At 41.0% G+C, this 15,122-nt stretch overlaps 1 protein-coding gene and 1 long non-coding RNA gene across 2 annotated transcripts in view; one reads left to right on the top strand and one right to left on the bottom strand.

Annotated features, from left to right (window-relative positions):
• The window catches only part of MAGI2 (membrane associated guanylate kinase, WW and PDZ domain containing 2), a 1,249,850-nt gene that overhangs the window by 703,965 nt on the left and 530,763 nt on the right, over positions 1–15,122 (bottom strand). The window lies entirely within an intron of this gene.
• The window catches only part of LOC109283150 (uncharacterized), a 125,974-nt gene that overhangs the window by 110,101 nt on the left and 751 nt on the right, over positions 1–15,122 (top strand). The gene's annotated exons all lie outside the window — the stretch shown is intronic.

Below are 15,122 nucleotides of genomic sequence, written 5' to 3'. Positions count from 1 at the left end.
TTGGTAAGTTTTATCCTATAGCAAAGGTACAGGAGATAAGTAATACAGATAGGGTGAAGTTCTTTTCAAAATGCAAAAGTGGTACCACCCGCTGCCAGTGGTAATTGGCTGCTGGGGTCCCCCCACTCCAGTTGGTGATCGGCCACTGGCGAACCCCTCCTCCCAGTCAGCAATTGGCCGCTGGTGCCCCCCCCAGTTTTAGGAAGCACCAGACGCCCATACTTGCCCCTCCATTACCCTCTCCCCAGGACTGCACACAGTGGTGGGGAGCCAGCTCCCTTGCCATCCCCAAGACAAGCCACCTGTGGTTCTGTTTTACTCCCCAGCCCCAGGCCACATGCATCACCCTGGCTGGGTAGGGCCCCCAGTCCCAGCTGCCAACTGTAACTCACCCCTCCCTCACTGTGGCCTCCACAGCCTGCCTCCTGGCCCCCCGTGTCACCTATGCCTCCTCCCCCCCATAGACTTACCAGCAGGCAGCCGAGGGAGCATGTGGCACCCCCTGCGTCCCACTCCTCCCAGCCCCAAGAAAACCCTCGGAGGCTAGAGCTCTGCCAGCATGCAAGGGGAAACCAGTGGTTTCCTGCATTTTTCTCTTTCAAAGGAGAAAAACTATGTTTTTCCACAGTGAATGGAAAACCCAGATCCTTGCACAAGATACTGGGACAATAATTGCTATGGTTTGAAGGGGAATCTGGAACAAATGCTGTCCTGGAGTCATTCAGTCTGGGACTGGGACTTGATGTCTACATTCTTGGACTGCCCCATCCAGTTAGGGACAGAAGGTTACCCTACATACCGAGGCAGCACCAGGTGAAGAAACAGAGAAACTGGAAGCCATCTTGTAGCACAATGTCTTCCTAAAAAAATAGTGTTAGGTCACAAATCTGGAAAATCTCCATGCCCCCCCCCCCCCGCTATATTCTGCTTTAAAAAAAAACAAGGTTTGTGTCCCATATGGAGGCATGTGGTATGTGAGAAAATGCAGTATATTTTTCAATGAAAAATGACATTTTGAAATGTCTATGAAAATGTTAAAGCTAAAATTAGGGTTAAAACTAGAGGTAGGGCTTTCCAGTGCACTGAAGTGACTTAGGAGCCTAAATCCAATAGAAGATCCAGCACTTGCATGCTTTGAAAAATTACTCTCTAACTACTGAAATTAGATACCTAACTACATGTTTAGGTAGCTCAATAGGTGGTTTAGTTTTCAGGCATGCTGAGCATCTGCAATAGCCACTGTAGTTTGTAAAAGCTGCTGATGTTCATCGGGGCTGAGAAGCAGGCCCCTTACTTAGATGTTTTAATATGGATTTAGGTACTTAACTTTAGGTATTCTAAGTTTAAACTACAAGTCTAAAAGTAAACAAAACATGATACAACTGAGGAAAAAACCCAGTTAACCTCAGAGAGTTTCAATCTCTAGCTGAGAGAATCTTGTTTTTTTGTTTACTGTGTATATAAATATGCCACCATTTTTTTAAACCAGCCTGCAATTTCACCTTTAATCTTTTGATCACTTGCTATAACTCTGAATCTTGCTCTAAACTCTGTACAGCTGCACCAAACCTACTTGTGAATGTCATGGTGGTGGGACATGCCTAGACAGGGTTCATCACCCATTTCTAGGTAGGGTGTATGCAAGTGGGACAAAATCTGCTACAGAGCATCCCTTTCCAAGAGCACCAGGGAGGCAGGGTAGATACACCTTAGAGGACTCTTCTTCCACCGTTAACAAATGGCCCAAACTGAAAATCTGAAAACTGATGTAAAGGCCTTGAAAATAATTAATGGCATTCCAGACATTTCAATCACAGCTAAAACCCTCATCAGGAAAAAGCTAAAATGAAACATTCAATGTCTGGTATGGAAAGAGAAGAAGCAGCTGCATTGGTGCCCAATAATTTTATGACATGGGTCAGTGAAACTGTTGTTCCCGTCTACTTATTTAATGCAAGAGAAAGCAAGCCATGCAACATTAGCAGTGCTGGATATGTTTATTAAGTTATGATTCTCATATGCAACGTTAAGTCACCTACACTGCTGCACTACTGGTATCAGACTGCTTTTTATTACTGCGGTATGAAAATCTCATTAAACATAAAATCCAATTCTGCTTGGTTGGCTCATACGGGTAATCCTACTGCTTCAAATAAAGTAAGAAAGACTTGGCTTTTGACTCTGGACCTTGTCTGCACTGGGATAGTTTACAGAAATTCAGTCCTAAATCGGTTTTAAAAATCAACTACAATCAAAATAGTTAAGGCTCCAAGTGCCAAAACCACATTTATAACCAGTTTACTTAAAAAAAAAAATTCTAAAAGATTTAACTAAGCCTTTCTCCACCCTGGATATTTGCCACTCATCTCCCTTTTTACAGCTGTTGGTATCCAGGTGCCATTTAGTTTGCATTGCTGCAGTCCATTAACTGTGTATTGTGACATTTAACATATTTGAATCAGCTTTAGCATAGCGCATGCTTAAAGTTCAGCATAAGAATAGTTCCACTGAAATAACCAGAACAAACTACTCATGCTAAACATGAAGCATATGCTTAAATGCCTTGCTCATTCTGCTCCTACATAAATAGTGTAGGCCAGGGGTGGCAAACCAGGGAGTCTGGGGAGAAGACAAGCAGCACATTGGCAAATAGGGCAGCTAACAAGAAGCAGAGCAGCAGCTCAGACAGGGAAAGGGGACCAGATTGGCACTGAGGTAGGGTCAGAAGCTAATTTGTGGCATGCCTGGCAAAAAGGTTGTTCCCCTCTGGTGTAGGCTTTGAAATGAACACCTCATTTGAGTTTGTGTCTGGGAATACAATAAGAAAACTTTCTGTAGGAAGGCAACAACAGCACAGTCAGTGCAGAAGAAAAAGATTTTTTTATTGAAAACTTCAAAATTGGGTAGGGGAGGGCAGTTGAGGGGTAGAGGAGGGAGAGAAACAAAATGTTTCCCCTAAAATTGAAAGAATACCCCCAAAAAATCACAAGATTTGAAGCTCTTTCACAATTACATTTTCCTTTGTTCCAAATCTTAATGAACTCATTGATAGCATATAAATTAGTCAGAAGTTTAAGAGCATATGAGTTCATCACAATCTAGGACATTTTAAAGGATTTTTCCTTTATATTGCTACATCATATGACAATGCTTTGTCAAACCTATTCATGGACATATTTAAAGGAAAACAGCCCATAATTTGACAATTGCTGATCTGGAACTACCATTAATATTGCATTAAAATAGATGTAAAACCACGGACACGTGGAGCTTTCTGAACAGCTATTTCACTGAGGCTCCAGGACTGATTTAATATATACAGTGATGTTTTAGTTTGGAATGAAGAGTGATGTGTACTTTTTCTCTTTACTCCCTGAGTGTATCTGGAGGCAGTTTGTTTTGGTAACTAACCTGTACAGGATTTCCATCTAGGAGAAAATTGAAAACATTCCTATTCAATGCCTGGCTCCATCTCCATGCTTTGTTCATTTACTTTTTTAGACCTGCAAGTTCAGTCCCTGCTTGGTTTCCTTCTTGTACCTTATTGTGCAAGTTTGTCTTTAATTTTTATTTTTTTGGTATTTGTGTTAAAACAGGAGCAATAAGTGTTTAGATGTCAAAGAGTTTTTTATCATGTGCATACAAAGATGCATGCAATTAGTTTAGTTCTATGCCTATACATCTAATGCACATCTGTAAGAATAAATCATTGCTTTCTATTAAGCATTCATCAAAGCTCTATGTGCAGAGATGAGGAAGGTAATGGCAAAGTCCCTCTCAGAGGTTGCTGGTTGGCAGAAGGTTGTAGCAGGCTGCTTATATCAGGCTGTAGCAGGCTGCAAACTTACAGGGGCTATAGCCCAACTGTGGGAAGTAAAACCTGATTGCAGGCCTGCCTGGAGGACTGGGCCAGCTGATGTGAAAGGATCACAGCCTTTGGCTGGCCCAAAGGAAGATAAAAGGCTCCCAGGGAAAGTAAAACTCTGAGGTGATAGTGTACTATGGAGCTGAGATAGCCCTCTCAAGGTCTGGGGAGAGGCCACAGGGTGAAAGAGAAGGCTACAAAACTAGAAGCAACAGTGAACCAAAGAGTCCTCTAATGGGGTATGGGAGAAGACCCAGGGGTTACAAGGCTGGGAGCAGAGGCACCATGACAGGACTGGAGTCAGACTCAGACAGAAAGAAGACTGCAGTGTGGAGGGAGCAGCAGGGACCTGGAAGCACCTTCTCAGGGTTGGAGAAGACTCAGGACAAGGAGTGCACTCTGTGTGGGCTATGCTGAGTTTGGGTTCTTGAGGATTGATGTATGTAAGAGGGGTCCTGTGAGGCAAGTGTGCACAGGAAATAAAAGACTGTGCTGAGTTTAAAGACTCTAAGAGACTTGAATTGAGCTAAGTGATTTCCCAACTTGTTATGGGCCCTACTTCCACAAGGGTATATAGGAAGTAATAGGGAAGGGAGGTAGGTAATGGTGGTATTTGGATGTAATCAGAGAGCCTGGAGTAAAGGAAGATTTTGAAAAGCCAAAGTTAATCAGAGAAGCCAAGGTAGGCTGAAGATGTACTGTGAGGATGGCATCCTATGGGAAAGGGAGACTTGGGGATGGGGGGGGGGGGGAAAGTGATGGTGCTTAGTGGGAGGAGGGGCCTGATGTGGTAGTGAACTCTGGTGGGGTGCTGAAAGAACAGAGCTTCTGGATCAGCATTACAAGGTACCTGGGGATAGGTTTCTGCATTCTGGGTACCCCCCACCTCTAATTCTGCCCCAACTCTTCCCATCATCTAATATCATCCCATGTCTGCCCCCACTTTGTCTTATACCCATTTACCTTCCTTATCTTGACTCCCTCCCTTGTTGCCCCCTACCCTATACTGACTGAGAGGGGAAGTGAGAACAGACCAAGCTGACTAAATGCCATGCAACAGAGACTTCCCAACTAGCCAGGAGGAGGAACAGCAGGGGAAATCCAGGCTTATTAAATGCCCATTAGGGCTTACTGCTGTGATTACAAGAACAGCATCCTCTTTCAAAGAAGTCCCTGACTAACAACTTCCAGCTAAGTTTGGAAGTCTTTTCCTCCCCAACCCTCCCCCCCACCTCCCTCCCAACCAAACTCCTGGACTCCTGAAAGGGAAGAGGCTCACACTTTCTCTCTCTCCACCTCTAACTCCAGAGACGCCCATGTCCAAGGTCCAGGGGTTGTTGGGGTTTTTTGGGGGGGGGGGGGGCGGGGGGGGTTATTTTAGGAAGGGTTTGGAGAAGGGGAAGGATCTTCTGCCTCAGTGAACACCTCCATTGCCTATCTTTGATGTTTAGAAACAGTGAGTATGGCATTAACATTGTTCTTGGTGTCACTGCTGTTCCTAGGGAACTGGACAGCAGCATTTAAAATGAACTAGAGACTTGTTCATTTTAATTCTGCTGCTAACACAGAAGCACTAGTCTTAAGGAAACAGTACTGGATGGGTTCACATTGTGATGGTTATCTCCACAGCCATCAATAGAAACCACTCATGTTTTTTTCTAATACTATACTAACTGAACAAGCCCTAATTTGTATTTACCATCAAAACAACCCTCTGAGGTATGAAAATATGATTAACCCCATTTTACAGATGGAAAACCTGGGCACAGAGAGACAATGGCTAGATCCAGTAAAGGACTTACATGCCCCAAGTTTTGCAACAGCTGACCCTTGTGCCCCTATAGAAAGCATTAGGAGAGAGAGGCATTTAAGAATGGAATACAAAATAGAAATCACACTGAAGAGGAAACAATGTCAAATCCGTGTTTAGCTACATAGAGCTCGCTAAGTGGATGGCCTTAACGTTAGAGCAGCAAAGGTCTCGAACAACCATTAGATCAGAGTACTGGGGGCGAAAAACCTAAATTCTTGTAAGATGGATCTCAGTAAGTTTATGAAAGGGGTTACATATTGTGGTGCCTGTTCTAAGAGGGGACTGGACTTCATAATGTGGTGGGGTCCTTCTTTGACAAAATTCCCTTCCCCAAAAAAACCCTCAATGAAAAATAGAAAAAAAAAAAGCCCTTCCAACTCAAGTGAAGAGTTTCTTTCAAAGAACTGAGAAGTGATCTCAGTGTCTTTCTTGAGCATATCTGGAGGAGTGGTGCTACTGAGCTCTTCTATATGCTACAGGGCTGTCCAAAGTGGCACAGCTATGAGCTGCACACCACTCAAGCCATACACTCCAGGGGCAACCCCTGGCATCCCTCCCCACTGTGCAGGCTGTGCCAGTGGCAAACATCCCCTGACTCCCAGGCAGCAGCAGTGACACACAGGTTGCCACTCAGCATATGAACATGTGTCCCCCACTATGCAGGCTGAGCCAACAGTTGTGGTTTCTTGCTTCCCTACCCTATGCCCCCATGAAAGTTGGCTGCAGGGGTACATGAACCTTATGTTAACCACTCACCACGGACCAAATGCTGTCTCCTTGCAGGGCTGCATGTGGCCTGCAGGCCACCACTTAGACATCCCTAATAAACCAGTTCAAAGGCTAGGGCATTCACCCCAAAGTTGGGGGATAAGGGTTAAATTTCCTCTTGTCTTTGAGATGTTTCCAGTCCACATTTCCTACCTTCAGGAAGAATACTTAAATTCCAGAAAGATGTAGGGCCTTGGCCCTCCCACTTGCCAAGCAAAGTGTCTATGTCAGTCAACAGCAAGAGAACATTTCCAAGGTTCTAATTTGTTCATTTACTTTTTAAGAGTTAATAATCAATCACCCTGATGACAGGACATTCAGAAGAGCCCACTGATTTTTAGCAGTTGATTTGGCATACAGCTGGCTTGATGTTCAAAATACTGAGCATCTACCCCCTCCCCCATTCATTTTAATTGGAACAGTAGGAGCTCAATCCTTTGAAAAATTGGCCTAATGCAAGCTGGGCCCAAAAACATTAAGCCCTTAGTATCAGTGGCAACTTGTGAAAATATGAGTATTACCTCTTTAGAACAGCATGCATCTGTAGATGCACAAAGCTGTGTCAGAATGCCTCAGATATGGTTTCAGAGAGATTGTCTCTAAGGGTGAGACGGTAGATCAAAATCCATGACAATTCAATTATTAAATACTCTGTTGAGACTAAAGAGCTCACAATCAGTATTAATGGTAATGATCATGCATCATCTTGAACAGTCCTGCATGATACTTCATCTTAACAGAAATAATTGATATGGAGAAAGTAAAACTAGGTTTCATTTCTGCCTTAGTATCTGTGCTTGCACCTGGGAAATTGTCCTTTAAAGCAAATCTTCTACAAGGAAAATAAATGGGAAAGATTTACAGACATTAACATTCTCTACAAAGAGCATTACAGGAATAATGTTACATTTTAAGTATAATAGCTTAATTCATGTTGGATTTACAGTATTTTTTAAAGGGACCAATATTTTATTAGACTGACTAATTCTAACAATATACATCTAAGCAAGTGCAATTTCCACAATACCAATGAATGAATAACAATACTACTCTGCTATTTAAATTGGGAGGAATATTTTACTGCAGGCAGAAACTCCTAAATTCTAATCTTTACTTTATCATAAAATTCACTGCATGGCTTTGGGCAATTCAGGTAACTTGTGGGAATCTCACTTTCTGTAACAACGGGGACAACAATATTAATTTAACTGCTTCCCAGGGGTAATGAGAGAATTAATCAATGCCTTAAAACATTGCAGAAATGTGCAGTATCACTTTGGAGAATGAACTACCTTCCTAACTAAATACTAAAGAAAAGGATTTTTTGTGTGTTGTAGGTGGAGACTTATCAATTTATTTCATTTTCTTCATTATTGATCAGATCTAGATTTGAAATGGGGAACTTGTTTGCTGTTCCCTAGCAGACAACAATATAGCAATCTTGGGATGGTGTTGTAGTCCCAATGGTACACAAAGCAAAATGTGTTTGATGATATTGTTTACTGGTCCAACTATGTAGTAAGGAGAGATGTTAGACAATGTTTTAGGCACTGCATTTCCAAATAAGGCTTATCCATTTCAACTGCTTTTTATATGGTTTGTGCCTGTTCTTGATAACTTATTTGTTCCACATGTTTACTACCCTCTTCCCCATCTTTAAGTGACTAGTCTCATTTATGTAATGGAGTTAAACTCAAATAATTGTTTTTTCCTGTTTTACATTATAACTGCTTTATTTCCAGACCTGAAAGAGTGTTTTTTGCCCAAAAGCTATCAAAAATCTCTCCTACCTACATAGTTGGTTGAAGAAAAGCTATTATCAAACAGATCTTGCTTCATTTGACAAGTTTGTATTTTTTTAATAATAAATTAATGTTCCACTGAGAGTGGTGTGTACTCATTTTATGCATGTGGAAACAAAAGCACTCAAGATTATTTAAACTTGCCCAGCATACTGCAATTCAAAAGCGGAATGACTGTAGCTCAGTAGTAGAGCACTGTGAAGACCTGAAACTCTTTGGTGAATTGTAACTCTCCCCTCTTCCCCCAACTGAACCCTCCACCAAAAACTTTATTTTGTGCCAGACAAAATATTTCAGGTCAACCCAAAATAAAACATTTCAAGCTTAAGATGAAAAACTATTAAAAAAATACAGCAATTTCAAAATAAATTAATTATTTTGAAATAAAATGTCAAAATATTTAATTTTAAAAGGTTGAAAAGAAACAGATTTTCCCCTTCTCTTCTTTTTTTTTTTTTTTTTTTTTTTTTGGTCTGAAACTATTATCTGAACTTGACTAGAATTTATTATTTATATTTTCCTCACTGACTATTGTAGTTATTTGTGAAAAATAACTTTTAATTTAAGAACAGGTTCTCTTTTACTGTAACGGGTTTTGCATTTTGAGAACTTTTTGGTAAAAAAAGTCTAGCAAAGTTCAAAATCCCAGAAATACAAAATAAGCAAAACTGTAAACAAAATGAATACTCTTGTCCTTAAGTATTATAAAGTATTTTCCTGTATCCAAGACACATTTATATTTGTTTCTAAATTGTTTCTGAAAAATGTTTTAATGAATGATTTAGACATAATTACAAAGTATTTTCCACTCAACTTACTGTTTTTATCTGTAAGTCATAAACCTGCACACACTTGTTTATCTAACTTGTCTGAAACCAAACATTTATCCAGTGGTTCAACTGATTTTGTTGAAAGCAATTTCTTTCTGTGCACTTAAGACTTTTCAAATACAAATAAATCAAAACAGAACTTCAATTAAGTCCTAATGTGGAAAGTTTTGGTTTCAGGTTGCAATTCTATTAATCACAGGGTGAACAGTCAAATGTTTCTAACCTCTTGAAAAAACTCTTATGTTTTATAAGAGTTTTTATAACTCTTTTATAAGAGTTTTTATAACTCTTATGTCTTATGTTATACCACAATACAGCTTCAATTAACATATTTAAAAGATGTTTCTAAACTTAGGAGAATGTACAACAGTTGTGCATTAAGTCAAGTTAATGGAAACACGGGGTATTTGCTGTGGCTCCACATAGGAAACATAACTTTGCTTTACTGCTTTTACTTTGCAATTTATCCTGAGAAAAGCATTCTAGTCTGTATTTCTAGCTGTACCAAGGCCCTGATTCCTTTCTAGAGGAATAAGCTGCAGCCATGTATTTGTACCACTGAACATCTGGCCACTTGTATACTTACTACTTGACTTGCACCTGCAGGCTTGTATCTTGAGGCACAGCTACTTAGTTTGCACCACTGCTCAATCAAGCTGATTGCACTAATGTCCAGACATCATTTTTGAGATTTTCCACTACATGTAAACTTTGTGGGCCTTCTTGTTTAGCAATAGTTAATTTAATATAATTTAGGTCTAAACTAAGTTACTAGGAATGCAGTGGGGTATGAATATACACTAATGCACAAATGTATCTTGGATTACAAATCAGTGCTATGCAACATATGAAAGATGAAAATAATGCTGGCTTAGTTTACAAAATGGTATTACTGGATTATTTTCCTCCTGACTTGTAATTTTAAAGTTGGACTGATGTTTCTGATACCAAATTTGCCCATCTAGAAAAGGTATAATGCTACCTGCCTATTCTTATATCACATCTGTGATGATGATTCAATTGTAATGTTCTTTTAAATCCTTGCCTGACAGGTGCTGAAAAGGCTTGACCCAGCAAACGTTACTAACTTTAATTTCTATTTGCAAAAGTAGTCTCAGCAGACTAAATACTGCACATGTGCACACGTGCACAAGCACACACATGCATATATGCACACCTGGGTTCTAGGGATACTAAATATTATTTTTGTACAACTTCTATATGTTGACTCTTTTGTCGAAAAAGTGCTGCTTTTCTATTATGTTAGGCCAAGCTATGTCATTCTTAACTAAATAAAATATGACTGCATAACAGCAGCACAGCTTTGACTGTGGCAGTTAAATACTTCCCCAGGGAAATGTACAGGTTCTAAAAACCTAAGATTTGACACTTAAACCATGAAGTAAATTTTTGAGATGAGAAGAGCAGACACCCTCTTTAATAGAATATAGTAGCTGCTTTTAGAGTTCCTTCCATGAATCCCACAAGTTCAGATAAATGCTTCAATTGATAGATGAATAAATGTGTAAATCTTTTTATGCTTCACAACTTTTATAAAATATTTTGATAGGAAATATTCTGTATGTTGGGCTTATATGTGGAGATAAGAGCTACTTGCAATATGCTTTACCATTGTCATTGTGTATTGTCACTTTAAACTGTAGTTTGGAATTTTAGTATAATATTACATACTCCAGTGCTGCATGCACAATCATTTTGGGCCCCACACTCTTGGACAGTTATGCATTTTTATCAAAAAATGACTGCAACAGTTACCCTACTTTATTTACCAAGTGTATTCTAACTGCAAATTAATGCATCTCACTGTCAAAACAGGTTTTTTACATCATCAGATATAATCATTTTCATTAATCATTCTACTCTATATTTTTCCTAATGATTTTTCTCTGGAGAAATGAATTTCTACAGTCTTGTTTTTAACATGAATACCACAGCCCACAAAGAATCAACTCCCTTCTAGTTTGGTCACAAATATTGATACTAAAATGGGGAAAAAAATCAGGGATGATTTATTACACCATACCAAGAAGTGATGGAATTCAAGGGAAAAAAAAAATCCCTGTCTATTGTGTTAGCTTCTTTTTATGTTAATGAATGTGATAATGCCCACCTTTCAAACTTCTTCCAAAACACTGTTTATTTTTAGTTGATTTCTCAATAATACTGCATAATGTGAAGTAACACAAAGACAACCATGCAGGCCTATTTGGTGTAGCAAGGGGCAGGTGCTGGTTTCATTCATTTAAATAACCTGAATCCTGGGTTTTCAGCCATTAATGATGGTCTTCTTTAGTGATTTTAAAAAAAAGGAACAGTATTAGGCCATGGCAAATCACTCAGATGGGTCAGAGTGAGGACCAGTGATATCAATGGTCAGTTTTAGCTTTCTAAGTTATGCCTTGCAGAGCAATTACCCTGCAAACTGGCACTTGAAATTCCAGAGGGAGAAACACCATACAGTGTAAACTTTGGCACTAATGACTTCTATTTACCATCCAGCTGTGCAGAGAGCAGCTGTGGCAGGACTGTGCTGTGAGAGCAGATGTCTCTACCAAGAACCAGATTAACCTTTCCCTGACCCTGCAATTGCCACACTTCTTTATGGCAAGCATGGATCCAGAGCCCTGAATTCAGCAGAAAATGCAGGGCTAGTTGCAAAATAGCTGAAACTGGTTTAAGATAAACCTGGTTGAATGTAGTATCAGACTTAACTGATTTGGGTCAAACTGGTTTATGGAACTTGTATCCCAGACCCCCTCCTGGTTTAAGTTAAATCAGAGACCCCCAGCATCCCAGCATGCTTTTCAGCCCTGGGCTGGGCTGTCTGCTTCAGTGAACAGGGCTGGCCCTGCCCCTCTCCTCCCTTGCTGGATCACTGGCTGGCTGAGAAGGAGGTGGAGACTGCAGGCACAACAGCATCTGCCTGGCTTCCCTCTGCCCCCCCACCCTTTTGCTGCTCAAGCAGGGATCCCCCCTCCCGCCCTCCCTCCCCTCTCCTACAGCATGGACCCTAGCCAACATCTGGTCACGGTCATGCCACCCCCATGCTAGCTAATACTGAGTGGTGTCTATGTGTGTGTGTCTCCAATTTCACTGTAACAAGGGTAGACAGAACAATGTCCGCTTAGGGCTTTTTGGAATTAATCAGTAGGTCAGCAGGTAATGTCCCTCCATTCTTCTTTACAAATGCCTTGGAAAAAGCCATTTTTTTGTTTTCTTGATGGGCTGATAAGCTTTGTGTTCTGATAAGCTCCTTGCTCTCTTGCTTAAAAGGCCACAATCTGACAGTGTTCAAGAGGGGACAGAGAGAGGTGTGAGAAATGACATGGTTTGCAATGCATGGGACCTGTGAGTGGCATCAATTTACTGCAGATGGTATGAAGAAACAGGGAGAGGGAGATTGAAAAGCTCAATATCGTCCACAGATTCATGCACGGCACACAAGTAGTCCTCCCTCCCCCGCTGCTCCACCTTTGCCTCAGAGTGCTAGTCAGAGGCTGGGGTCAGTCAACACTCCCTGCCCCTTGCGCAGTGGGTGGGGGAAGAGGAAGGGAGAAGTGGAGTGGGGAAGGAAGCCTGGTGAGGGCTGTTTCTCCTTCCTCTTCCAGACACATCCCAGCTAGAACTATGTAGGCCAGGGTGGGGGATTAAACACCTCCCTAATCATAATGTCCTACTGGGGCCTGGCCATACCCCCACTTCAGCTTAGCACTATGGAAGGGCAAGGAGGGCTGCTTTTGCCCCCCCCCCCCCAGTTTATAGCCTGAGCCACTGTAGGCATGTGCCTGCATTTCCTGAATCAAAAGTGAATATCTATCAACTTGCAAATCAGTTCAATCTCTGCAGGTTAGACTAACCTGCAAGGATTGAATCAATTCAGACTCAGGCTTTTTCAATGTCTGTCCCTAACCTTACTGAGCACCCAGGGTTTACATGTCACACCACAGCAGCTGCTCACACCATTGTCATGTGTGCCACTGATTAGCCATCTATAGTGCACAAGATTCATTTCTTGCTTTGATAATTTGCATTGTGCTGGACTCTCAACCCAAGACAAAAAACATAGTTCTGATATACTCATAATCTAGAGCATTACAATCTTAACCAAATATTCTCCTGCTGTATCAACTGAGAAAATCATTCTCAAAAGATAGAAAATAGATTGTAGTACCCTTTTGGTGAGTCAAGTGGGAAAGGAAGACACCATTCTGACCTGCAAGTCTAGGAAGGATACCTATATTACAGGAGTTTGGGTTTAAGGCAAAGGCATCCAAACTGTGGTTTGCAGAGATACTGACACATCTGATGCCACAACTGAGAAATAACTTTCATGCATCAGTGTGGTTCAGGTGAGGAAACCATACAAAAGAAGGTATGTTATATTTATAAGCATGTGTGATCTTTCATGCTTTATTGCTGCTCTGTTCTTTTGCACTGGTGGCTTTAAAGGGGAATGAAAGCACAAAAAGTATGTGTAGTGTCCTTCTATCAAATTTCACCCACCCTGACTACCACTGCTGCTGGCTTGCAGCAGTTACTATATCCTATGCAAGAAAGAGCACCTGACTTTATCCACTTTTCATGGCAATGCCAGCTTCCCAAGACGCGTACTAAACAGTAGATGGATGACTGAATTTTGAAAAGAACCTCTTTTAATAAAGCAGGACTGAAATCTTTTCAAAAATGTATTTTGAAGAAACAATATCACCACATTTTAATCTGCTATTTTTCTAAGCTTTAAACTGCACAGATCTTTCAGCAAGACATCCAAACAGAACTGAAAAAAGGAAAGCTGCCTTATTTAATGAGTACCTTATTTAATTACCAGAGAACTCAGTTCCACTAGATCTGAATTCATAGGATTCCCATTGGTGTTAATGTGAATTCTGAATGCAGAGGGGTTTTAGGCTCAAAACTATGGAATTTAATCACTGATTCCTGTAGGCCACATGTTTTCAACCTTTTTAGGGTCAGGGCACCCCTCCATAATTTTTTGGTAGGACACAGGCGGAGGACGACTGCTGTGTTGCTTCAGGTTATCTCAGTAGTACTTAATTAAAGTGTTGCTGCAGCCAGGTAAACACGCCTTGTACATAGCCAAGCCAGGTAGGGCTCTGGCACACTCCTTCACACTCCTCCCAGAAGCACAGGTGCACAGGACAGTACCACCTGCCCCTTGTGCCTGTTTCCAGGAAATGCTGTACAGGGTCGGATCGAAAATGGCACTGGGAATTCCTATTTTAGGCTAATCAGGTAACTCTAATGGAGGCAGGAGCGTATCAGCCCTTCCTAATCTGGTTATGCATGAGATACAGGGCATTTTTACCTGGCAGTGGTGATAATGCCCATGCTGCAGCACCCCTTGAAAGAGTCTCACAGCACCCCAGTTAAAAGCCAGTGATGTAAAAGCTTGTCTTTGACTTCACAAGGAGTCCAACTGAAACCAACAGGCCCACTGGCAGACTAAAGTACTTCTCTTTCTGAGTAAATGTTTGACTGTATGTAAATGGCATCACTTTTCTAGTCCCATTAAACATATTTAGTTTTAAACACTCATACAGTTATATATGCCTGGGGAAAAGTCACTATGGAGAGGAAAGAGAAAACTGCATGGAGAAGGCATTCCAACGCCAGAGTGATTTTTGTGGCATAACCTAGATATATATATGGATATCCATGACCACCTCTCTTGGTTCATTTATCATCTGACACAGCATAGCTATTCTTAGCAGGTAATTTTATATGTGCACTTTCTTAGTTTCAATTCACACCCAGAAGTGTCTAAGCAGCACTGCTAGCGTCCTAATGCTCAAAAATCGTTTAAGTTGGTGTTCACGCAATTAATGCTCCAAACTAACACATGCCCACGGTTACTAGATTTAGCATCTCTTCAAGTAGTATTATTTAATGAATGCTCAGAAAAAATTGGGGGCACAGAAAAAAATTCTCTGTGCAGGTTGCTAACTTCTAGATTAGCCTTGAGAATGCAAGGGTTAGAATTCTTTTTCCTCTGGAAGGATTTC

The sequence above is a fragment of the Alligator mississippiensis genome, chromosome 4 (assembly GCF_030867095.1).
Source record: "Alligator mississippiensis isolate rAllMis1 chromosome 4, rAllMis1, whole genome shotgun sequence".
NCBI classification, from domain to species: Eukaryota; Metazoa; Chordata; order Crocodylia; family Alligatoridae; genus Alligator; species Alligator mississippiensis.
The sequence above is the reverse complement of the archived record's forward strand: the minus strand, read 5'-3'. Positions and strand labels throughout refer to the sequence as shown.